The sequence below is a fragment of the Chrysochloris asiatica genome, unplaced genomic scaffold (assembly GCF_000296735.1).
Source record: "Chrysochloris asiatica unplaced genomic scaffold, ChrAsi1.0 scaffold00475, whole genome shotgun sequence".
Classification (NCBI taxonomy): domain Eukaryota; kingdom Metazoa; phylum Chordata; class Mammalia; order Afrosoricida; family Chrysochloridae; genus Chrysochloris; species Chrysochloris asiatica.
The window spans coordinates 604,973-631,664 of NW_006408993.1; positions in this window are offsets into that span (position 1 = coordinate 604,973).

The window sequence follows — 26,692 nt, forward strand, 5'->3', positions numbered from 1 at the left end:
CATCTTCCATGTAGCTAACTCTCAGTATATGGATATGTTGGACTCATCTACCATGTAGCTAGTACTCTGTATATGGACATGTTGAACTATTCTGCCATGTTGTTAGATCTCAGTATATGGACATGTTGGAGTCATCTTATATGTAGCTAGTATTCTGTATATGGACATGAGGGACTACTATGCCATGTAGCTACCTCTCAATACATGGACATTTCGTATTAGTCTGTCATGTAGCTAGCTCTCTGTTCATGGATATGTTGGACTGATCTACCATGTAAGAAGCTCTTTGTTTATGAACATAGTGTACTTATCTGCCATGTACCTAGCTCTCAGTATATGGACATGTTGGACCATCAGCCATGGAGCTATCTCTCTCTGTATGAACATGTTGGACTCATCTGCCTTGTAGCTAGCCCTCTAAGTATACACATGTTGGATTCATCTGACATGTAGCTAACTCTCAGTATATGGACAAGTTGGAATCATCTGACATGTCAGTAGCTAATATTCTGTATATGGACATGTTGGACTACTCTGGCACATAGCTAGCTATCAGTAGATGGACTGGTTGGACTCATCTGCCATGTAGCTAGAAGTCTGTATATGGAAATGTTGCACTACTCTGCCATGTAGCAACCTCTCTGTACATGGATATGTAGGACTGATCTGCCTTGTTAGAAGCTCTCTGTACATGATCATATTGGACTTGTCTGCCATATAGCTAGCTCTCTGTGTATGGATATTTGGAACTCATCTGCCATGTAGCTAGCTCTCTGTTCATCGATATATTGGACTGATCTTCCATGTAGGAAGCTCTCTGTATAGAACATAATTGGACTTGAGTGCCATGTAGCTAATTCTCAGTATATGGACATGTTGGAATCATCAGCACTGTAGCCAGCTCTCTGTGTATGAACATGCTTGACTCATCTGCCTTGTAGCTAGCCCTCTAAATATACACATGTTGGACACATCTGACTTGTAGGTATCTCTCAGTATATGTATATGTTGGACTCATCTACCATGTAAATAGTACTCTGTATATTTAAATGTTGAACTACTCTGCCATGTAGCTAGTACTCTGTATAAGGACATGATGGACTACTATGCCATGTATCTAGGTCTCAGTACATGGACATTTCAGATTCGTCTGCCATGTAGCTAGCGCTCTGTAGATGCATATGTTGGAATGATCTACCATGTAGGTAGCTCTTTGTTTATGAACAAATTGGACGTGTCTGCCATGTAGCTAGCTCTCTATATATGGACATGTTGGACTCATCTGGCATGTAGCTAGAAATTTGTATATGGAAATGTTGCACTACTCTGCCATATAGCTAGCTCTATGTACATGGAAATTTTGGAATCATCTGCCATTTAGCTACCTCTCTTGAATGAATATGTTGGACTGATCTGCCATATAGGATAGCGCTCTATATCTGAACATATTGGACCTTTCTGCCATATAGCTCCCTCTCTGTATATGGACATGTTGGACTCCTCTGCCATGTAGCCAGTCTTCTCTATATGAATATGTTGGACTCCGCTGCCTTGTAGCTGGCCCTCTCTATATACACATGTTGGACTCATCTGCCATGTAGCTAATTCTCAGTATATGGACACGATGAACTCATATGTCATGTAGCTAGAAATCTGTATATGGAAATATTGTAATACTCTGCCATGTAGCTAGCTCTTTGTATATGGACATTATGGATTCGACTGCCACGTAGCTAGCTCTCAGTGCATGGATGTGTTGGACTGATCTGCCATGTAGGTAGCTCTCTGTATATGAACACATTGGACTTGTCTGCCATGTAGCTAGTTTTCAATATATGGACATGATGGACTCATCAGACACGTAGCCAGCTCTCTCTGTATGAACAAGTTGGAGTCATCTGCCTTGTAGCTAGTCCTCTATATATACACATGTTGGACTCATATGCCATGTAGCTAGCTCTCAGTATATGGCCACTTTGGACTCATCTGCCATGTAGCTAGAACTCTATGTAAGAAAATGTTGCACTACTCTGCCATGTAGTTAGGTCTCTGCATATGGACATTGTGGACTCATCTGCCATGTAGCTCGCTCTCTGTGCATGGATATGTTGGACTGATCTGCATATAACTAGTTTTCTGTATATGAACATGTTTGATTTCTCTGCCATGAAGCTAGCTCTCTATATATGGACATTTTGGACTTGTCTGCCATGTAGCTAGATCTCAGTATATGGCCAATTTGGATTCATCTGCCATGTAGCTAGAATTCTATGTAAGGAAATGTTGCACTACTCTGCCATGTAGTTAGCTCTCTGCATATGGACATTTTGGACTCGTCTACCATGTACTTAGCTCTCTGTGAATGGATATGTTGGACTGATCTGCATATAGCTAGTTTTCTGTATATGAACATGTTTGACTTCTCTGCCATGAAGCTAGCTCTCTGTATATGGATATTTTGGACTCGTCTGCCATGTACTAGTTCTCTGATCATGGATATGTTGGACTGATATGCCATGTAGGTCGCTCTCAGTATATGAACATACTGGACTTGTATGCCATGTAGCTAGCTCTCAGTGCATGGGCATTTGACCATCAGACATGGCGTTATCTCTCACTGTATGAACATGTTGGTCTCATCTGCCTTGTAGCTATCCCTCTAAATATACACATGTTGGACTCATCTAACATGTAACTAGAACTCTGTATTTGGAAATGTTGTACTATGCTGTCATGTAGCCAGCTCTCTGAATTTGGATATTTTGGTGTCATCTGCCATGTAGCTAGATCTCTATGCATGGATATGATTGACTGATATGCTATGTAGGAAGCTCTCTGTATATGAACATATTGGACTTGTCGGCCTCGTAGCTATTTCTCAGTATACGGACATGTTTGACTCACCAGGCATGTAACCAGCCCTCTGTGTATGAACATGTTGGCCTCATCTGCCTTGTAGCTAGACGTCTAAATATACACAACTTGGACTCATTTGCCATGTAGCTAACTCTCAGTATATGGACATGTTGGACTACTCTGCCATGTAGCTACTTTTCAGTATATAGACACTTTGGACTCATCTACCATGTAGCTAGAATTATGTATATGTAAATGTTGCATTACTCTGCCATGTAGCTATCTCTCTGTATATGGACATTTTGGACTAGTCTGCCATGGAGCTAGCTCTCTGTACGTGGATATGTTAGACTGGTCTGCCATGTAGGTAGCTCTATTTATATGAACATATTGGACTTGTCTGCCATATAGTTTGTCCTCTGTATATGAACATGTGGGACTCATCAGCCATGTAGCCAGCTATCTCTGTTTGAACATGTTGGACTTATCTGCCTTGTAGCTCGTCCTCTATGTATACACATATTGGACTAATCTGCCATGTAGCTAACTCTCAGTACATGGACATGTTGGACTCATCTGCCATATATCTAGTTCTCTGTATATGGATGTGTTGGGCTACTCTGCCTTGTAGCAAGCTCCCAGTATATGGACACATTGGACTCATCTGCATTGTAGCCAGAAATTTGTATATGGAAATGTTGCACTACTCTGCCATGCAGCTAGCTATCTGTATTTGGACATTATGGACTTTTCTGCCATGTACCTATCTCTCTGTGCATGGATATGTTGGACTGATATGCCATGTTGGTAACTCTATGTATATGAACATATTGGACTTGTCTGCCGTGTAGCTAGCTCTCAGGACATGGACATGCTGGACTCATCAGCCATGTAGCCAGCTCTGTGTCTGAACATGATGGACTCATCTGTCTTGTAGGTAGCCCTCTAAATACACAGGTTGGATTCATCTGACAGGTACCTAACTCTCATAATATGGACATGTTGGACTCATCTGCCATGAAGCTAGGACTCTGTATATGGACATGTTGGACTACTGTGCCATGTAGCTTCCTCTCAGTATATGCACATGATGTTCTCATCTGCCATGTAGTAAGAATACTGCCATGTCTCTAGCTCTCTGTATATGTATATTTTGGATTCAACTGCCATGTAGCTAACTCTCTGTGCATGGATATGTTGGACTGATCTGTCATATAGGTAGCTCGCTGTATATGAACATATTGCACTTGTCTGCCATGTAGCAAACTCTCTGTATATGGATATGTTGGACTCATCAGGCATGTAGCCAGCTCTCTCTGTATGAACTTGTTGGAGTCATCTGACTTGTAGTTAGGCCTCTATGTATACACATGTTGGACTCATCTGCAATGTAGCTAGTACTCTGTATATGGACAGGTTGAACAACACTGCCATGTAACTTGCTCTCAATATATGGACAAGTTGGACTCATCTGCCACGTAGATAGGACTCTGTATAAGGAAATCTTCCACTACTGTGCCATGTGGCTAGCTCTCTGTATATGGACATTTTCGACTCATGTGTCATGTAGTTAGCTCTCTGTATATGAACATGTTGGACTTATCAGTCATGTAGCCAACTCTCTCTGTATTAACATGTTGGACTTATCAGTCATGTAGCCAACTCTCTCTGTATTAACATGTTGGACTTATCTGCCTTGTAGCCAGCCCTCTATATATACACATGTTGGACTCATTCGCCATGTAGCTAACTGTCAGTATATGGACATGTTGGAATTATCTGCCATGAAGCTAGAACTCTGTATAAGGACATGTTGGACTACTCAGCCATTAGCTAGCTGTCAGTGTATGGACACTTTGTACTCATCTGTCATGTTGCTAGAATTCTACATATGGGCATGTTGCACTATTCTGCCATGTACCTTGCTCTCTGTATATGAACATTTTGGACTCAACTGCTATGTAGCTAGCTCTCTGTGCATGGATATGTTGGACTGATTTGCCATGTAGGTAGCTCTCTGTATATGAACATATTGGAATTGTCTGTCATATAGCTAACTCTCATTATATGGACATGTTGGACTTATAAGCCATGTAGCCAGCTCTCTGTGAATGAACATGTTGAACTCATCAGCCATGTAGCCAGCTCTCGTGTATGAATATGCTGGACTCATCTGCCTTGTAGCTAGCCCTCTAAATATACACATGTTGGATTCATCTGCCATGTAGCTAACTCTCAGTATATGGACATGTTTGACTCATCTTCCATGTAGCTAGTACACTGTATATGGACATGTTGGACTACTCTGCCATGTAGCTAGCTCTCAGTACATGGACATTTTGGACTTGACTGCCATATAGCTAGCTCTCTGTACATGGATACGTTGGACTAATCTGCCATGTAGTTAGTTCTCTATATAAACATATTGTACTTTTGTGCCATATAGCTAGCTCTCTGCATATGGACATGTTGGACTCATCTGACTTGTAGGTAGGCCTCTATATATACAAATGTTGGACTCATCTAACTTGGAGCTAACTCTCAGTATATGGACATATTGGAATCATCTGCCATGTAGCTAGTATTCTGTATATGGACATATTTGACTACTCTGAACATGTAGCTAGCTCTAAGTATATGGACACGATGGACTCATATGCCATGTAGTTAGAATTCAGTACATGGAAATGTTGCACTACTCTGCCATGTAGCTATCTGTATATGGACATTTTGGACTCCTCTTCCATGTAGCTAGCTCTCTGTTCATGGATATGTTGAACTGATCTGCCATGTACGTAGCTCTCTGTATAAGAACATATTGGACATGTCAGCCATTTAGCTAGCTCTCTTTATATGAACATGTTGGACTCATTAGGCATGTAGCCAGATCTCTCTCTATGAACATGTTGGACTCATCTGCCTTGTAGCTACCTCTTAGTATATGGACATGTTGGACTCATCTGCCATGTGGTAAGTACTCAGCATATGGACATGTTGGACTACTCTGCCATATAGTTACCTCTCAGTATATGCACACGATGGACTTATCTGCCATGTAGCCAGAACTCTATATCTGGACATGTTGCAGAAATTTTGGACTCGTCTGCCATGTATCTAGCTGTCTGTGCATGGATATGATGGACTGGTCTGCCATGTACATACCTCTCTGTATATGAACATATTGGACTTGTCTGCCATGTAGCTAGCTCACTGTATATGGACATATTGGACTCATCAGCTATATAACCAGCTGTCTCTCTATGAACATGTTGGACTCATCTGCTTTGTAGCTAGTCCTCTAAATAGACACATATTGGGCTCATCTGCCATGTAGCTAGCTCTCAGTATATGGACATGTTGGACTCATCTGACTTTTAGGTAGGCCTCTATATATACAAATGTTGGACTCATCTAACTTGGAGCTAACTCTCAGTATATGGACATATTGGAATCATCTGCCATGTGTCTAGTACTCTGTATATGGACATGTTGGACTACTCTGCCCTGTAGCTAGCTCTCATTATATGGACACATTGGACTCATCTGCCATGTTGCTAGAACTCTATATATACATGTTAACCCTATCTATATATACATGTACTTACTTGTCTGTGCATGGATATGTTGGACTGGTCTGCCATGTAGGTAGCTCCCTATATATGAACATATTGAACTTATCTGCCATGTAGCTAGCTCTCAATATATGGACATGTAGGACTCATCAGCAATGTATCTAACATGCTGGGTATGATCATGTTGGCCTCATCTTCCTTGTAACTAGCCTTCTAAATACACACATGTTGGACTCATCTGCCATGTAGCTATCTCTCAATATATGGACATGTTGGACTCATCTGCAATGTCCATATACAGAGCTAGTACTCTGTATATGGACATGTTGGAGTACTCTGCCATATAGCTAGCTTTCAGTTTATGTACATGTTGGACTCATCTGCCATATAGCCAGAACTCTGTACCTGGACATGTTGCACTACTCTGCCATGAAGCTAGTTCTCTGTATTTGGACATTTTGGACATGATTAACATGTAGCTAGATCTCTCTGCATGGATATGCTGGACTGATCTGCCATGTAGGAATTTCTCTGTTTAAGAACATATTGGACTTGTCTGTCATGTAGCTATCTGTCAGTATATGGACATGTTGGACTCATCATCTATGTAGCTAGCTCTCTCTGTATGACCATGTTGGACTCATCTGCCTTGTAACTATTCCTCTATATATACACATATTGGACTCATCTGCCATGTAGCTAACTCTCAGTATATGGACATGTTGGACTCATCTTCCATGTAGCTAATATTCTGTATCTGGACATGTTGGAAAACACTGCCGTGTAGCTAGCTCTCAATAGAGGGACACGTTGGACTCATCTGCCATATAGCTAGAAATCTGTATATGGAAATGTTGCACTACACTGCCATGTAGCTAGCTTTCTGTATATTGACATTTTGGTCTTGACTGCCATGTAGCTAGCTCTCTGTGCATGGATATGTTGGGCAAATCTACCATGGATTTTGCTTTCTGTATATGAATATATTGGACTTGTCTGTCATGTTGCTAGCTCTCTGAATATGGACATGTTAGACTCATATGCCGTGTAGCCAGCTCTCTCTGTATGAACATGTTGGACTCATCTGCTTTGTAACTAGCCATCAATATATGCACATGTTGGACTCATCTGCCATGTAGCTAACTCTCATTATATGGATATGATGGACTCATCTGCCATGTAGCTAATTCTCTGTGTATGGACATGTTGGAGTACTCTCCCATATAACTAGCTCTCAATATATGGACACTTTGGAATCATCGACCATGTAGCTCAAACTCTGTATATGAACATTTTGGACTAGTCTGCCATATAGCTAGCTCTCTGTGCCTGGATATGTTGGACTGAACCTGCCATGTAGGAAGCTCTCTGTAAATGAACATATTGGACTTGTCTGCCATGTAGGTACTACTCAGTATATGGACATTTTTGACTCATCAGCTATGTAGCCATCTCTCTGTGTATGAACATGTTGGACTCATATGCCTTGTAGCTAGCCCTCTAGATATATACATGTTGGACTCATCTGCCATGTAGCTAACTTTAAGTATATGGACATGTTGGACTCATCTGCCATGTAGCTAATACTATGTACATGGGCATGTTGGATGACTCTACCATGTAGCTAGCTCTCAGTAGATGGACATGTTTGATGCATCTGCCATGTAGCTAGAACTCTGTATATGGAAATGTTGCACTACTGTTCCATTTTGATAGCTTTCTGTATATGGACATGTTGGACCTGTCTGCCATATAGCAAGCTCTCTGTAAAAGGATATGGTGGACTGATCTGCAATGTAGGTATCTCTCTGTACATGATCATTTTGGACTTGTAACCCATGTAAATGAACATTTTGGACTTGTCTGCCATGTAGCTAGTACTCAGTATATGGACATTTTCGACTCATCAGCTATGTAGCCATCTCTCTGTGTATGAACATGTTGGACTCATATGCCTTGTAGCTAGCCCTCTAGATATACACATGTTAGACTCATCTGCCATGTAGCTAAATTTCAGAATATGGACATGTTGGACTCATCTGCCATGTAGCTAGTACTATGTACATAGGCATATTGGATGACTCTACCATGTAGCTAGCTCTCAGTAGATGGACATGTTTGATGCATCTGCCATGTAGTTAGAACTCTGTATATGGAAATGTTGCACTACTGTTCCATTTTGATAGCTTTCTGTATATGGACATTTTGGACCTGTCTGCCATATAGCAAGCTCTCTGTAAAAGGATATGGTGGACTGATCTGCAATGTAGGTATCTCTCTGTACATGATCATTTAGACTTGTCTCCCATGTAGCTAGCCCAATGTATATGGACATGTGGGACTCATCAATTATGTAGACAGCTCTCTCTGTATGAACATGTTGGACTAATCTTCCTTGTAGCTAGTCTTCTATATGTACACATGTTGGACAAATCTGCCATGTAGCTAACTCTCAGTTTATGGACTTGTTGTGCTCATCTGCCATGTAGCTAGTACTCTGAATATAGACTTGTTGGACTACTCTGCTATGTAGCTAGCTCTCAGTACAGGGACATGTTGGACTAATCTGTCATGTTTCTAGAACACTGTATATGGAAATGTTTTACTACACTGCCATGTAGCTATCTCTTTGTATATGGACATTTTGGACTCATCTGCCTTGCAGCTAGCTCTCTGTACATGGATATGTTGGACTGATCTGACATGTAGGTAGGTCTCTGTATATGAACATAATTGACTTGTCTGTCATGTAGCTAGTTCTCAGTATATGGACATGTTGGACTTATCAGCCATAAAGCTATCTCTGTGCTGAACATGTTGGACTCATCTGTCTTGTAGCTAGCCATCTAAATATACACATGTTGGAATCATCTGACAAGTAGCTAACTGTCAGTATATGAACATGTTGGACTCATATGCCATGTAGATAGTACTCTGAATATGGACATGTTGGACTACTCTACCATGTAGCTAGCTGTCAGTATATGGACATGTTGGACTCATCTGCCATGTAGCTAGAACTCTGTATATGCAAATGTTGCACTACTCTTCATATAGCTAGATCTCTGTATATGGACATTTTGGACTTTTCTGCCATGCAGCTTGCTCTCTGTACGTGGATATGTTGGACTGACCTGCAAAATAGGTAGCTTTCTGTACATGATCATATTGGACTTGTCTGCCATGTAGACATCTCTCTGTATATGGACATTTAGGACTCATCAACCATGTAGGCAGCTATCTCTGTATGAACATTTTGGACTCATCTACCTTGTAGCTAGTCCTCTATATACACATATGTTGGACTCCTCTGGCATGTAGCTAACTCTCAGTATATGGACATGTTAGATAAATCTGCCATGTAGCTAGTTCTCTGTATATGGACATGCTGGACTACTCTGCCATGTAGCTAGCTCTCAGAATATGGACATGTTGGACTCATCTGCCATTTAGCAAGCTCTGTGTCTGAACATGTTTGACTCATCTGTCTTGTAGCTAGCCCTCTAAATATACATATGTTGGACTCATCTGACAATTAGCTAACTCTCAGAATATCGACAGGTTGGACTCTATGCCATGTAGCTAGCTTTCAGTATATGGTCACGTTGGAGTCATCTGGCATGTAGCTAGAACACTGTATATGGAAATGTTGCACTAATCTGCCATGTAGCTAGCTCTCTGTAAATGGACATTGTGGACTCATGTGCCATGAAGCTAGCTCTCTGTGCATGGATATGTTGGAGTGATCTGCCATGTAGGAAGTTTCTGTATATGAACATATTGGACTTGTCTGCCATGTACCTAGCTCTCAGTATATGGATATTTTGGACTCATCAGCCATGTAGCCATCTCTGTGTCTGAACATGTTGGACTCATCTGCCTTGTAGCTAGCACTCTAAATATACACATATTGGACTCATCTGCCATGTAGCCAATTCTCAGTATATATGGACTAGTTGGACTCTTCTGCCATGTAGCTAGAACTCTGTATATGGAAATGTTGCACTACTCTGTCATGTACCTAGCTCTCTGTGCATAGCATTTTACTCGTCTGCCATGTAGCTAGCTCTTTGTACATCGATATGTTGGACTGATCGGCAATGTAGGAGCTCTCTGTATATGAATATATTGGACTTGTCTACCATTTAGCAAGCTTTCAGTATATGGACAAGTTGAACTCATCAACCACGTAGCAAGCTCTGTGTATAATCATGTTGGACACATCTGCCTTGAAGCTGGCACACTAAATATTCACATGTTAGACTCATCTGCCATGAAGCTAACTCTCAGTATATGGACATGTTTGATTCCTCTGTCCTGTAGCTAGTACTCTCTATATGGACATATTGGACTCGTCTGTCATGAAGCTAGCTCTCTGTACATGGATATGTTGAACTGATCTGCCATATTGGTAGCTCTCTGTCTATGAACATATTGGACTTGTCTGTCATGTAGCTAGCTCTCTGTATATGGACATGTTGGACTCATCAACCATGTAGACAGCTCTCTCTGTATGAACATGTTGGACTCCTCTGCCTTGTAGCTAGCTCTCTAAATATACACATGTTGGATTCATCTGCCATGTAGCTAGTACTCTGTATTTGGAAATGTTGGACTTGTCTGACATGTTCCTAGCTCTTTGTGCCTGGATATGTCGCACTGATCTGCCATGTAGGTAGATCTCTGTATATGAACATGTTTTGCCGAGGTCCATTCTCGACGGTGGAGTGAGTACACAAAGGTGGGATGTCTGGCAGGCGAAAGAGAGATAATGCAAACACAAAACACAGACACACAACCTTGATGCAGGCTGACAGGCAGGCTACTCTGCTGCAGACATTGCACAGAGAGCTCACTGCACCTCAGTCTTTTATTTTTTTTTTTTCAAGAAGGGATTTGTCACAAAAGAAAAATATGATTATTCAAATAGGATAAGATACAGAATTGAAATGGGGTATATTATTCCAGGAGAGGGCATAGTGATTCACAGGAACACTCTTAAGCTATTTTCCGAGTATCTCATGGCTTTCTAAAAAATCCAATATTCTTATCTCTACACATGTTGTAAGCAAAATGTACATGCTTTCGTTTGTGAGCAAGATTGTAAGTAATTAGACTCCTCAGTTAAACATTTAATCCTTTCCTAGATTGTAAGCAATTAGTCTCCTCAGTTAAACTTTTAATCCTTTCCAAAATTGTAAGCAATTAACCTCCTCAGTTAAACTTTTAATCCTATCCTCTTTATTCCTACAATTCTAGGGCTGGTTTGAGGGAGTTACCACTATTGTCCTTTAATCAAATATTCCCAGAATCTACCACTCCACCTTAAGTGAATACCCTGGGGAGTTCCTCTCAAGAACCTCCCTGCATAATCCCAGAAAACCTACCCTTGTTCCTCCTGAGTCATATGAGGATGTTTTACTGCCTCGGTTCTAGGGGGAAGTTCCTTTTTATTGTTGTACATGGACATCAAGAGCTCATGTTTTAAGTTAATATCAAACATAACTGAATAGTTAGATAAGGAGCAGTTTTGACATTCATCCCAGGTGGCTATAGCCTGTTCCTCAGAAAAGATTTGTTCCTAGGATGCCAAGCATTGCTAATAACTTCAAGGCAGTGACATTGACAGTGGAGTCATTAAAAGAGGCATTACGTACATTACCACTTTCCCAGAAGCTACAATTACTGGAGTTAGAAACATAAAGAACAAGTACAGAATGAACAATATTAAGACTAAAGACAGTTGTTGCAAATAGGTAACCATCAAGAGAGTTGGCAAAAAAACAATGAACCCGGGACTACAGGAGGTCACTTCCTTTGGCCTTCAGGGTCCACAACTCGCAATCATGAGGAAGGTCTGAGGTTGGATTTTCGTCCACATTGTCACCAGGCCACAGCTTCTCAGTGCTTGCGTATGTTGTCCCCGACAGTATTGGACTTGTCTGCCATGTATATAGCTCTCTTTATATGGACAAGTTGGATTCATCAGCCATGTAGCCAGCTCTTTCTGTATGAACATGTTGGATTCATCCGCCTTGTAGCTAGTCCTCTATATATACACATGTTGGACACATCTGCCATGTAGCTAACTGTCAGTATATGGATATGTTGGATTCATCTGCCATGTAGCTAGTACTCTGTAGATGGACATCTTGGACTACTCTGCCATGTAGCTAGCTCTCGGTATATGGACATGTTGGTCTCATATGCCATGAAGCTAGAACTCTGTATATGGAAATGTTACACTACTCTGTCAGGTAGCTAACACTCTGAATAGGGACATTTTGGACTCGTATGCCATGCAGCTAGCTCTATGTGCATGGATATGTTGGACTGATCTGCCATGTAGCTAGCTCTCTGTATATGGACATGTTGGACTCATCAGCAATGTAGCCAGCTATCTCTGTGTGAACATGGTGAACTCATCTGCCTTTTAGCTAGCCCTCTAAATATACATATGTTGGACTCATCTGCCATGTAGCTAGCTCTCAGTATGTGGACAGGTTGTACTCATCTGCCGTGTAGCTATAACTTTGTATATGGACATGTTGGACTACTCTGCCATTTAGCTAGCTCTCAGTATATTGACACGTTGGACTCATCTGTGATGTAACTGGAACTCTGTATATGGAAATGTTGCACTACTCTGCCATGTAGCTAGCTCTCAGTATATGGACAAGTTGGAATCATCTGCCATGTAGCTAAAACTTTGTATATAGACATGTTGCACTACTCTGCCATGTAGCTACTCTGTATATGTACATTTTGGACTCGCCTGCCATGTAGCTAGTTCTCTGTGCATGGATATTTTGGACTTATCTGACATATAGGTGGTTCTCTGTATATGAACATATTGGACTTGTCTGCTATGTAGCTAGTTTTCATTATATGGACAAGTTGGACTCATCAGCCATGTAGCTAGCTCTCTCTGTATGAACATATTGGACTCATCTGCCTTGTAACTAGGCCTCTAAATATACACATCTTGGACTCATCTACCATGTAGCTATCTCTCAAAATATACATACGTTTGACACAACTGCCATATAGCTGACTCTCAGTATATGGTCATGTTGAATTCATCTGCCATGTATCTTGCTCTCAGTACATGGATAGGTTGGACTCATCTGCCATGAAGCTAGTACTCTGTATATGGATATCTTGGACTACTCTGCCATTTAGCTAGCTCTCAGTATATGGACATATTGGATTAATTTCTCATGCAGCTACAACACTGTATATGGACATGTTGTATGACTCTGCCATGTAGCTAGCTCTCAGTATATGGACATGTTGGATTCATCTGCCATATAGCTTGTACTCTGTATATGGACATGTAGGACTACTCTGCCGTGAACCTAGCTCTCAGTATATGGACACGTTGGATTCATCTGCCATGTAGCTAAAAGTCTGTATATGGACATTTTGCACTACTCTGTCATGTACCTACCTCTGTATATGGACATTTTGTACTCAACTGCCATGTAGCTAGCTCTCTGTACATGGATATGTTGGATTGATCTGACAAGTAGGTAGCTCTCTGTATATGAACATATTGGAATTGTCTGCCAAGTAGCTAGCTCTCTGTATATGAACATGTTGGACTCATCAGCCATGAAGCCAGCTCTATCGGTATGAATGTGTTGGACTCATCTGCCTTGTAGCTAGCCCTCTAAATATACACATTTTGCAATCATCTGCCTTGTAGCTAGCAATCTAAATATACACATGTTGGACTCATCTGCTGTAGCTAATTCTTAGTATATGGACATGTTGGACTCATCTGCCATGTAGCCAGCTCTCAGTATATGGACAGGTTGGAGTCATCTGCCATGTAGCTAATACTGTGTATATGGACATGTTGGAATACTCTGCCATTTAGCTAGCTCTCAGTATATGGACATGTTGGACTCATCTGCCATGTAGGTATAATTCTATATATGGAAATATTGCACTACTCTGCTATGTAGCTTGCTCTCTGTAAATGGACTTGCTGGACTAATCTGCCATGAAGCTAGAACTCTGTATATAGAAATGTTGCAATACTCTGCCATGTAACTAGCTCTCTGTATATGGACATGTTGGACTCATCAGCCACGTAGCCAGCTCTCTCTGTATGAACATGTTGGACTCATCTGCCATCGAGCTAGCTCTTAGTATATGGACATGTTGGAGTCATCTGCCATGTAGCTATTGCTCTGTATATGAACATCTTGGACTACTTTGCCATGTAGCGAGCTCTCAGTATATGAACTCGTTGGACTCATCCACCATGTATCTGGAACTCTGTATAAGCATAGGTTGCACTACTCTGCCATTGTAGCTTTCTCTCTGTATATGGACATGTTGGACTAATCTGCCATGAAGCTAGAACTCTGTATATGGAAATGTTGAAATACTCTGCCATGTATCAAGCTCTCTGTATATGAACATTTTGGACTTGTCAGCCATGTGGCAAGCTCTCAGTATATAGAGAATTTGGACTCATCAGCCATGTAGCCAGCTCTCTGTGAATGATCATGTTGGACTCATCTGACTTGTAGCTAGCCCACTAAATATTCACATGCTGGACTCATCTGTCATGTAGCTTACTCTCAGTATATGGAAATGTTGGACTCATCTGTAATATAGCTAGTACTCTGTATGTGGACATGTTGGACTACTCAGCCATGTAGCCAGCTCTCAGTAGATGGACACTATGAAATCATCTTCCATATAACTAAAACTCTGTATATGGAAAGGTTGCACTACTCAGCCAAGTTGCTACCTCTGTATAGGGACATTTTGAAGTCGTCTGACATGTAGCTAGCTCTCTATACATGGATGTGTTGGATTCACCTGCCAAGTATGTAGCTCTCTGTATTTGAACATTTTTGACTTGTCTGCCATGTAGCTAGTTCTCAGTATATGGACATGTAGGATCCATCAACCATGTAGCCTGCTCTGTTTCTGAACATGTTGGATTCATCTGCCTTGTAGTTGGCCATCTAAATATACACATGTTGGACTCATCTGCCCTTTAGCTAACTCTCAGTATATGGACATGTTGGACTCATGAATCTTGTAGCTAGTACTCTATATATCGACATATTGGACTTGTCTACCATGTGGCTAGCTTTCTGTACATGGATATGTTGGACTGATCTGCCATGAAGATAGTTCTCTGTATATAAACTTATTGGGCTTGTCTGCCATGTATCTAGCTTTCTGTATATGGACATGTTGGACTCATCAGTCATGTAGTTAACTCTCTGTATATGGACATGTGGGACTCATCTGCCATGTAGTTAGCACTCTGTATTTGGACATGTTGGACTGGTCTGTTGTGTAGCTAGCTCTGTGTACATGGATATGTTGGACTGATCTGCCATGAAGGTAGCTCTCTGTATATGAACCTGTTGGACTCATAAGCGATGTAGTCAACTCTCTCTGAATGAAAATGTTGGACTCATCTGTCTTATAGCTAGCCCTCTAAATATACACATGTTGGACTCATCTGCCATGTAGCTAGTACTCTGAATATGGAAATTTTGGACTACTCTGTCATGTATCCAGCTCTCAGAATATGGACACGTTGGACTCATCTGCCATGTAGCTAGAACTCGGTATATCAACATGTTGCACTACTCCGCCATGTAGCTAACTTTGTATATGGACATTTGGACCCGTCTGACATGTAGTTAGCTTCCTGTGCATCAATATGTTGGACTGATCTGCCATGAAGGTAGCTCACTCTGTATGACCATATTGGAAATGTCTGCAATGTAGATACCTCTCAGTATATGGACATGTTGGACTCATCTGCCTTGTAGCCAGTACTCTTTATAATGGACATGTTGGAGTCGTCTGTCATGTAGCTAGATCTCTGTACATGGATACATTGGATGGATCTGTCATGTAGATAGCTCTCTATATATGAATATATTATACTTGTCTGCCATGTAGCTTGCTCTCTGTATATACACATTTTGGACTCATCAGCCATGTTCCCAGCTCTCTCTGAATGAACATGTTGGACTCATCTGCCTTGTAGCTAGCCTTCTAAATAGACACATGTTGAAAATCACCTGCCATGTAGCTAGCTCTCAGTATATGGACATTTTGAACTCATAAGTCATGTAGATAGAACTCTGTATTTTGAAATGTTGTACTACTCTGCCATGTACCTAGCTTTCAGTATATGGACACTTTGGAATCATCTGTCATGTAGCTAGAACTTTTTATATGGACATGTTGCACTAGTCTGCCATGTAGCTACCTCTGTATATGTATATTTTGGATTAGTCTGCCCTGTAGCTAGCTCTCTGTACATGGATATGTTGGACTGATCTGCCATGTAGGTAGCTTTTGGTATATGAACATTTTGAACTTGTCTGCCATGCTGCTAGCTCTCAGTATATGGACATGTTGGGCTAATCAGACATGTAGCCAGCTCTCTGTGTAAGAACATGTTGGACTCATCTGACTTGTAGCTATCCTTCTAAATACACACATGTCACACTCATCTGCAATGTAGCTAGCACTCAGTATATGGACATATTGGACTCATTTGTCATGTAGCTAGTACTCTGTATATGGACATCTCGGACTACTCTGTCATGTAGCTAGCTCTCAGTATATGGGTATGTTGGACTGATTTGCCATGAAGGTAGCTCTCTGTATAAGAACATGTTGAATTCATCAGCCATGTAGCCCACTCTCTCTGTATGAACATGTTGGACTCATCTGCCTTGTAGCTAGCCCTCTAAATATACACATATTGGACTCATCAGCCATGTAGCAAGCTCTCTCAGTATGAACATGTTGGACTCATCTGCTTTTAGCTAGGCCTCTAAATATACACATGTTGGACTCATCTGCCATGTAGCTAACTCTCAGTATATGGACATGTTGGACTCATCTGACATGTAGCTAGAACCCTGTATATGGACATTTTGAACTACTCTGCCATGTAGCTAGCTTTCAGTATATGGATATGTTGGACTTATCAGGGATGTAGCCAGCTCTCTATGCATGAATATGTTATATTCATCTGCCTTGTATGTACTCCTGTATATATACACATGTTGGTCATGTCTGCCATGTAGCAAACTCACAGTATATGGACATGTGGCTCATCTGCCATGTAGCTAGTACTCTTTATATGGATATGTTGCACTACTCTGCCATGTAGCTACCTCTGTATATGGACATTTTGGACCTGTCTTCCATGTAGCCAGTTCTCTGTGCATGGCTATGTTGGAATGATCTGCCATCTAGCCACCTCTCAGTGTATGAACATGCTGGACTCATCTCACTTGTACCTAGCCCTCCAAATATACACATGTTGGACTCATCTGCAATGTAACCTACTCTCAGTATATGGACATGTTGGACTCATCTGCCATGTAGCTAGTACTCTGTATATGTTGGAATCATCTGCCATGTAGCTAAGTCTTTGTGCATGGATATGTTGGAATGATCTGCCATTTATGTAGCTCTCTGTATATGAACATATTGGACTTGTCTGCCATGTAGCTACCTCTCTGTACATGGATATGTTTTACTGATCTGGCATGTCGTTAGCTCTCTGTGTATGAAGATATTGGAATTTTCTGCCATTTAGCTAGATCTCTGTATATGGATATGTTGGACTCATCAGCCATGTAGCCAGCTCTCTCTGTATGAACATGTTGGACTCATCTGACTTGTAGCTAGCCTTCTAAATATACACATGTTGGATTCATCTACCATGCAGCTATCTCTCAGTATATAGACATGTTGGACTCATCTGCCATGTAGCTAGTACTCTGTATATGGACATGTTGGACTACTCTGCCATGAAGCTAGGTCTCTGTATATGGACACGTGGGACTCATCTGCCATGTAGCTGCAACTCTGTATATGTAAATGTTGCACTATTCTGCCATGTAGCTAGCTCTCTGTATATGGATATGTTGGACTGATCTGCCATGTAGGTAGCTCTCTGTATATGAACATATTGGACTTCTCTGACATGTAGCTAGTTCTCAGTATATGGACTTGTTGGATTCATCAGCCATGTAGCCAATTCTCTTTGTTTGAACATGTTGGACTCATCTGCCTTGTATCGAGCCCTCTAAGTATTCACATGTTGGACTCATTTGCCATGTAGCTAACTCTCAGTATATGGACATATTGGGTTCATCTTCTATGTAGCTAGTACTCTGTATATGGACAAGTTGGAATACTCTTCCATGTAGCTGGCTTTCTGTATATGGACATTTTTACTCGTCTGCCACGTAGCTACAACTCTATATGTGGAAATGTTGCACTACTATGCCATGGAGCTAACCCCTGTATATGAACATACAGGACTCACCTGCCATGTAGCTAGCTCTCTGAACATGGATATGTTGGAGTGATATACCATGTAGGTAGCTCTCTGTATATGAAGATATTGGACTTCTCTGCCATGTAGCTCTCTCTCTCTGTATATGGACATGTTCGACTCATCCACAATATAGCCAGTTCTCAGTGTATGAATATGTTGGACTTATCTTCCATGTAGCTAGGACACTGTTTATGGAAATGTTGCATTACTCTGTCTTGAAGCTAGAAATTTGTGTATGGATGTGTTGGACTACCCTAACTTGTACCTATATATCTGTATATGGATATTTTGGACTCGTCTACCATGTAACTAGATCACTGTGTATGGATATGTTGGATTAATCTGCCATGTAGCTAGCTCTCTGTATATGAACATATTGAATTTGTCTGTCATGTAGCTGGTTTTAAGTGTATGGACATATTGGACTCATCTAACATGTAGCTATCTCTCAGTTTATATACACATTGGAGTCATCTGCTATGTAGCTAGAACTATGTATATGGAAATGTTGCACTAATCTGCCATGTAGCTAGCTCTCTGTATATGGACATTTTGAACTTGTCTGCCTTTTAGCTAGCTCTCTGTACATGGATATGTTGGACTGATCTATCATATACGTAGCTTTCTGTACATGAATATATTGGACTTGCCTGCCATCTAGCTAGCTCTCTGTAGAAGGACATGTTGGACTCATCAGCCATATAGCCAGCTCTGTGTGTATGAACATGTTGGACTCATCTGACATTTAGATAGAACTCTGTATATGAAAATATTGCACTACTCTTCAATGTGGCTATCTCTTTGTATATGGACATGTTGGACTCATCTGCCATGTAGCTAGTCTCTGTATATGGAAATGTTAGACTGATCTACCATGTAGGTAGATTTCTGGATATGAACATATTGGACTTGTCTGCCATGTAGCTAGCACTCAGTATATGGACATGTTGGACTCATCAGCCATGTACTCAGCTCTCTGTGTATGAATATGTAGGACTCATCTGCATTGTATCAAGCCCTCAAATATACACATGTTGCACTACTCTGCAATGTAGCTAGCTCTCTGTAAATGGACACAATGGACTCATCTGTCATGTAGCTTGATCTCTGTATATGGAAATGTTGGACAACTCTGCATTTGGCTAGCTCTCAGTATATGGACACGATGGACTCATTTGCCATATAGCTTGACCCCTGTATATGGAAATATTACACTACTCAGCCATATACCTAACTCTCTGTATATGGACACCTTGGACTCATCTGCCATGTAGCTAGAACTCTGTATATGAAAATGTTGAACTACTCTGCCATGTAGCTAGCACTCTATATATGTACATTTTGGACTCGTCTGCCATGTAACTAGCTCTCTGTACAATGACATATTGGAGTGATCTGCCATGTAGGTACCTCTGTGTATATTAACATATTGAACTTTTCTGCCATGTAGCTACCTCTCAGTATATGGACATATTGTACTCATCAACCATGTATCCAGCTCTCTGTGTATGAACATGATTCACTCATCTTCCTTGTCGCTAGCCCTCTAAATATACACACATTGGACTCATCTGTCAGGTAGCTATCTCTCAGAATATGGACATGTTGGCCTCATCTGCTCTCTATACATGGATATGTTGGACTGATCTGCCATGGAGGTAGCTCTATGTATATTAAGATATTGGACTTGTCTGCCATGTAGCTAGCTCTCTGTAGATGGACATGTTGGACTCATCAGCCATATAGCCAGGTATCTCTGTAGGAATATGTTGGACTCATCTGCCTTGTAGCTTGCTCTTAGTATGTGGACAAGCTGGACTCATCTGCCCTGTAGCTAGAACTCTGTATATTGAAATGTTGCACTACTCTGCCATGTAGCTGCCTCTCTGAATATGAACCTGATGGACTCATCTGCCATTTAGCTAGTACCCTATATATGGAAATGTTGCAGTACTCTGACATGTAGCTAGCTCTCTGTATATGGACATTTTGGATTCGTCTGCCATGTAGCTAGCTCTGTGTACATGGGCAGGTTGGACTGATCTGTCATGTACATAGCTCTCTGTATATGAAGATATTGGACTTCTCAGCCATGTAGCCAGCTCTCTGTATATCGATTGGTTGGGCTCATCATCCATGTAGCCAACTCTGTGTGTATGAACATGTTGGACTCATCTGCTTTGTAGCTAGCCCTCTTAATATACATATGTTGGATTCATCTACCATGTAGCTAGGTCTCAGTATATGGACACATTGGGCTCATTTGCCATGTAGCTAATACTCTGCATATAGACATGATGGACTACTCTGCCGTGTAGTTAGCTCTTAGAATATGAACACGTTGGAGTCATCTGCCATGTAGCTAGAACTGTGTATATGGAAATGTTGCACTACTCTGCAATGTAGCTAGCTCTCTGTATATGGACACGATGGACTCATCTGCCATGTAGCAAGATCTCTGTATATGGACATGTTAGACAATTCTGCATTTGGCTAGCTCACAGTATATGGACACAATGGACTCATCTGCCATGTAGCTAGAACCCTGTATATGGAAATATTACACTACCCAGCCATGTACCTAACTCTCTGTATATGGACACCTTGGACTCATCTGCCATGTAGCTAGAACTCTGTATATGGAAATGTTGCACTACTCTGACATGTAGCTAGCTCTCCATATATGTACATTTTGGACTCATCTGCCATGGAGCTAGCTCTCTGTACAATGATATATTGGACTGATCTGCCATGTAGGTACCTCTGTGTATATGAACATATTGGACTTTTCTGCCATGTAGCTAGCTCTCAGTATATGGACATGTTTGACTCATCAAACATGTACTCAGCTCTCTGTGTATGAACATGGTGCACTCATCTTCCTTGTCGCTAGCCCTCTAAATATACACACGTTGGACTCATCTTCCAGGTAGCTAAATCTCAGTATATGGACATGTTGGCCTCATCTGCAGGTATCTAGAACTCTGTATATGGAAATGTTTCACTACTCTGCCATGTAGCTAGCTCTCTGTATATGGACATTTTGGATTCGTCTGCCATGTACCTAGCTCTCTATACATGGATATGTTGGACTGATCTGCCATGGAGGTAGCTCTCTGTATATGAAGATATTGGACTTGTCTGCCACGTAGCTAGCTCTCTGTAGATGGACATGTTGTACTCATCAGCCATATAGCCAGGTATATCTGTAGGAATATGTTGGACTCATCTGCTTGTAGCTTGCTCTTAGTATGTGGACACTCTGGACTCCTCTGCCCTGTAGCTAGAACTCTGTATATTGAAATGTTGCACTACTCTGACATGTAGCTGCCTCTCTGAATATGAACACGTTGTAATCATCTGCCATTTAGCTAGTACCCTGTTTATTGAAATGTTGCAGTACTCTGACATGTAGCTAGCTCTCTGTATATGGACATTTTGGACTCGTCTGCCATGTAGCTAGCCCTGTATACATGGACAGGTTGGACTAATCTGTCATGTACGTAGCTCTCTGTATATGAAGATATTGGACTTCTCTGCCATGTAGCCAACTCTCTGTATATCGACTTGTTGGGCTAATCATCCTTCTGGCAGCTCTGTGTGTATTAACATATTGGACTCATCTGCCTTGTAGCTAGCCCTCTAAATATACATTTTGGACTCATCTGTCATGTAGTTCGCTCTTTGTACATGAACATGTTGGACTCATCTGCCATGTAGCTAGTACTCTGTATATAGACATGTTGGACTACTCTGCCATGTATCTAGCTCTCAGAATATGAACACGTTGGGCTCAACTTCCATGTAGCTAGAACTCTGTATATGGAAATGTTACACTACTCTGCCATGTAGGTAGTTATCTGTATCTGGACACGTTGGACTCATCTGCCATGTAGCTAGAACTCTGTATATGGACATGTTGGACTACTCTCTCATGTATGTAGCTCTCAATTTATGGACACAATGGACTCATCTGCCATGTATCTAGAACCCTGTTTGTGAAACTTTGCACTACTCTGTCATGTAGTTACCTCTTTATATGAACACATTGGACTCAACTGCTATGTAGCTAGAACTCTGCATTTGGAAATGTTGCACTATAGTGCCATGTCACTAGCTCTCTATATATGGACATTTTGGATTCTTCTACCATTTAGTTAGCTCTCTGTATATGAAGATGTTGGACTGATCTGCCATGTAGCTAGCCCTCTAAATATACACATGTTGAACTCATCTGCCACATAACTAACAATCAGTATATGGGCATGTTGGACTCCTCTGCCATGTAGCCAGCTCTCTGTGTATGAACATGTTGGACTCATCTGCCTTGTAGCAAGCATTCTAAATATACCCATGTTAGAATCATTTGAAAAGTAGATAACTCTAAGTATTTGGACATGTTGGACACATCTGCCATGTAGCTAGAACTCTGTATATGGACAAGTTGGACTACTCTGCCATGTAGCTATCTCTCAGTATATGGACACCTTAGACTCATCTTCCATGTAGCTAGAACTCTGTATATGGAAATGTTGCACTACTATGCCATGTAGTTTCCTCTTTGTATATGGACACGTTGGACTCATCTGCCATGTAACTAATGGAAATGTTGTAGTACTCTGCAATGTAGCTACCTCTCTGTGTATGGACATTTTGGACACATCTGCCATGTAGCTAGAACTCTGTATATGGACATGTTGGAATAATCTGCCATGTATCTAGATCTCAGAATATGGACACATTGGACTATTCTACCATTTAGGTAGAACTCTGTATATGAAAATATTGCTCTACTCTGCCATGTAGCTATCTCTATGTATATGGACATGTTGAACTCATCTGCCTTTTAGCTAGTACTCTGTATATGTACATGTTGGAATACTGAGCCATGTAGCTAGCTCTCAGTATATGGATACGTTGCACTCATTGACCTTGTAGCTAGAACTCTCTATATAGCAATGTTGCACTACTCTGCCATGTAGCTAGCTCTGTGTATATGGACATTCTATAGTCATCTGCCACGTAGCTGGCTCTCTGTCGATGGACATGTTGGACTCATCAGCCATATAACCAGGTCTCTCTGTAGGAATATGTTGGACTCATCTGCCTTGTAGCTTGCTCTTAGTATGTTTGGCATGCTGGACTCATCTGCCCTGTAGCTAGAACTCTGTATATTGAAATGTTGCACTACTCTTCCATGTAGCTGCCTCTCTGAATATGAACACATTCGACTCATCTGCCATTTAGCTAGTACCCTGTTTATTGAAATGTTGCAGTACTCTGACATGTAGCTAGCTCTCTGTATATGGACATTTTGGACTCGTCTTCCATGTAGCTAGCTCACTGTACATGGACATGTTGGACTGATCTGTAATGTACGTAGCTCTCTGTATATGAAGATATTGGACTTCTCTGCCATGTAGCCAGCTCTCTGTATATCGACTTGTTGGGCTCATCATCCATGTAGCCAGCTCTCTGTGTATGAACATGTTGGACTCATCTGCCTTGTAGTTAGCCCTCTAAATATACATTTTGGACTCATCTGCCATGTAGTTCGCTCTTTGTACATGGACATGTTGGACTGATCTGTCTTGTACGTAGCTCTCTGTATATGGATTAGTTGAACTCATCAGCCATTTAGCCAGCTCTTTGTGTATGAACATGATGGACTCATCTTCCTTGTAGCTAGCCCTCTAAATATACATATGTTGGATTCATCTGCCCTGTAGCTAGCTCTCAGTATATGGACAGGTTGGACTCATCTGCCATGTAGCTAGCTTTCAGACTGATCTGCCATGTAGCTAGAACTCTGTATATGGACATGTTGGACTACTCTGTCATGTATCTAGCTCTCAATTTATGGACACGTTGGACTCATCTGTTATGTAGCTAGAACCTTGTATGTGTAAATCTTGCACTACTCTCTATATATGAACACATTGGTCTCATCTTCCATGTAGCTAGAACTCTGTATATGGAAATGTTGCACTACACTGCCATGTAGCTAGCCCTCTGTATATGGATATTTTGGACTCATCTGCCATGTGATTAGCTCTGTACATGAATATGTTGGACTTATATGCCATGTAGCTAGAATTCTGCATAGGGAAATGTTGCACTACAGTGCCATTAGCTAGCTCTCTGTATGTGGACATTTTGGACTTGTCTGCCATATAGTTAGCTCTCTGTACATGAATATATTGGATTGATCTGCCATGTAGGTAGCTCTCTGTATATTAAATATTGGACTTGTCTGCCATGTAGCTAGCCCTCTAAATATACACATGTTGGACTCATCTGCCACGTAGCTAACAATCAGTATATGGACATGTTGGAGTCATCTGCCATATAGCCAGCTCTCTGTGTAAGAACATGTTGGACTCATCGGTTTTGTATCAAGCCCTCTAAATATACTCTTGTTGGAATCATTTAAAAAGTAGATAACTCTCAGTATATGGACATGTTGGACACATCTGACATGTAGCTAGAACTCTGTATATGGACAAGTTGGAATACTCTGCCATGGAGCTAGCTTTCAGTATATGGACACCTTGAACTCATCTGCCATGAAGCTAATACCCGGTATATGGAAATGTTGCAGTACTCTGCCATTTAGCTACCTCTCTGTATATAGACATTTTGGACTCATCTGCCATGTAGCTAGCTCTCTGTAAATGTATATGTTGGACTAATCTGTCATGAATATACTCTCTGTATATGAAGGCATTGGCCTTGTCTGCCATGTACCTAGCTCTCTCTATATGGACTTGTTGGAGTCATCAGCCATGTAGTCAACTCTCTGTGTCTGGACATGGTGGACTCATCTGACTTGTAGCTAGCCCTCTAAATATACATATGTTGGATTCATCAGCCATGTAGCTAGCTTTCAGTATATGGACACGTTGGACTACTCTGCCATGTAGCCAGCTCTCTGTATGTGAACAAGTTGGATTCATCTGCCTTGTAGCTAGCACTCTAAATATACACATGTAGCACTCATCTGCCATGTTGCCAACTCTCAGTATAAGTACATATTGGACTCATATACCATGTAGCAAGAACTCTGTATAAGGACATGTTGGAATAATCTGCCATGTAGCTAGATCTCAGAATATGGACACATTGGACTCTTCTACCATTTAGGTAGAACTCTGTATATGGGAAAGTTGCACTACTTTGTATATGGAAATGTTGGAATACTGTGCCATGTAGCTAGCTCTCAGTATATGGAAATGTTGCACTCATCTGCCATGTAGCTAGAACTCTATATATTGAAATGTTGCACTACTATGCCATGTAGCTACTTCTGTGTACAGGGACATATAGCACTCACCTGCCATGTAGCTAGCTCTCTGTACATGGATATGTTGGAGTGATCTGCCATGTAGTTAGCTCTCTGTATATGAAAATATTGGAATTGTCTACCATGTAGCTAACTCTATGTATATGGACATGTTGGAATAATCAGGATGTATCCAGCTCTCTCTGCATGAAGATGCTGGACTTATCTACCTTGTAACTTGCTCTTATTATACGGATATGTTGGACTCATCAGCCATGCAGCTAGAACTCTGTATATGGAAATGTTGCACTGCTCTGCCATGTAGCTAGCTCTCTGTATATGGACATGTTGGACTCACCTGCCATGCAGCTAGAAGTCTGTATATGGAAATGTTGCACTGCTCTGCCATGTAGCTAGCTCTCTGTATATGGACACGTTGGACTAATCTACCATGTAGCTAGAACCTTGTATATGGACATGTTGGACTACTCTGTCATGTAGCTAGATCTCTGTATATGGATATGTTGGACAGATTTGCCATGTAGGTAGCTCTCTGTATATGAACATATTGGGCTTGTCTGCCATGTAGCTAGCTCTCTGTATATGGACATGTTGGACTCATCAGCCATG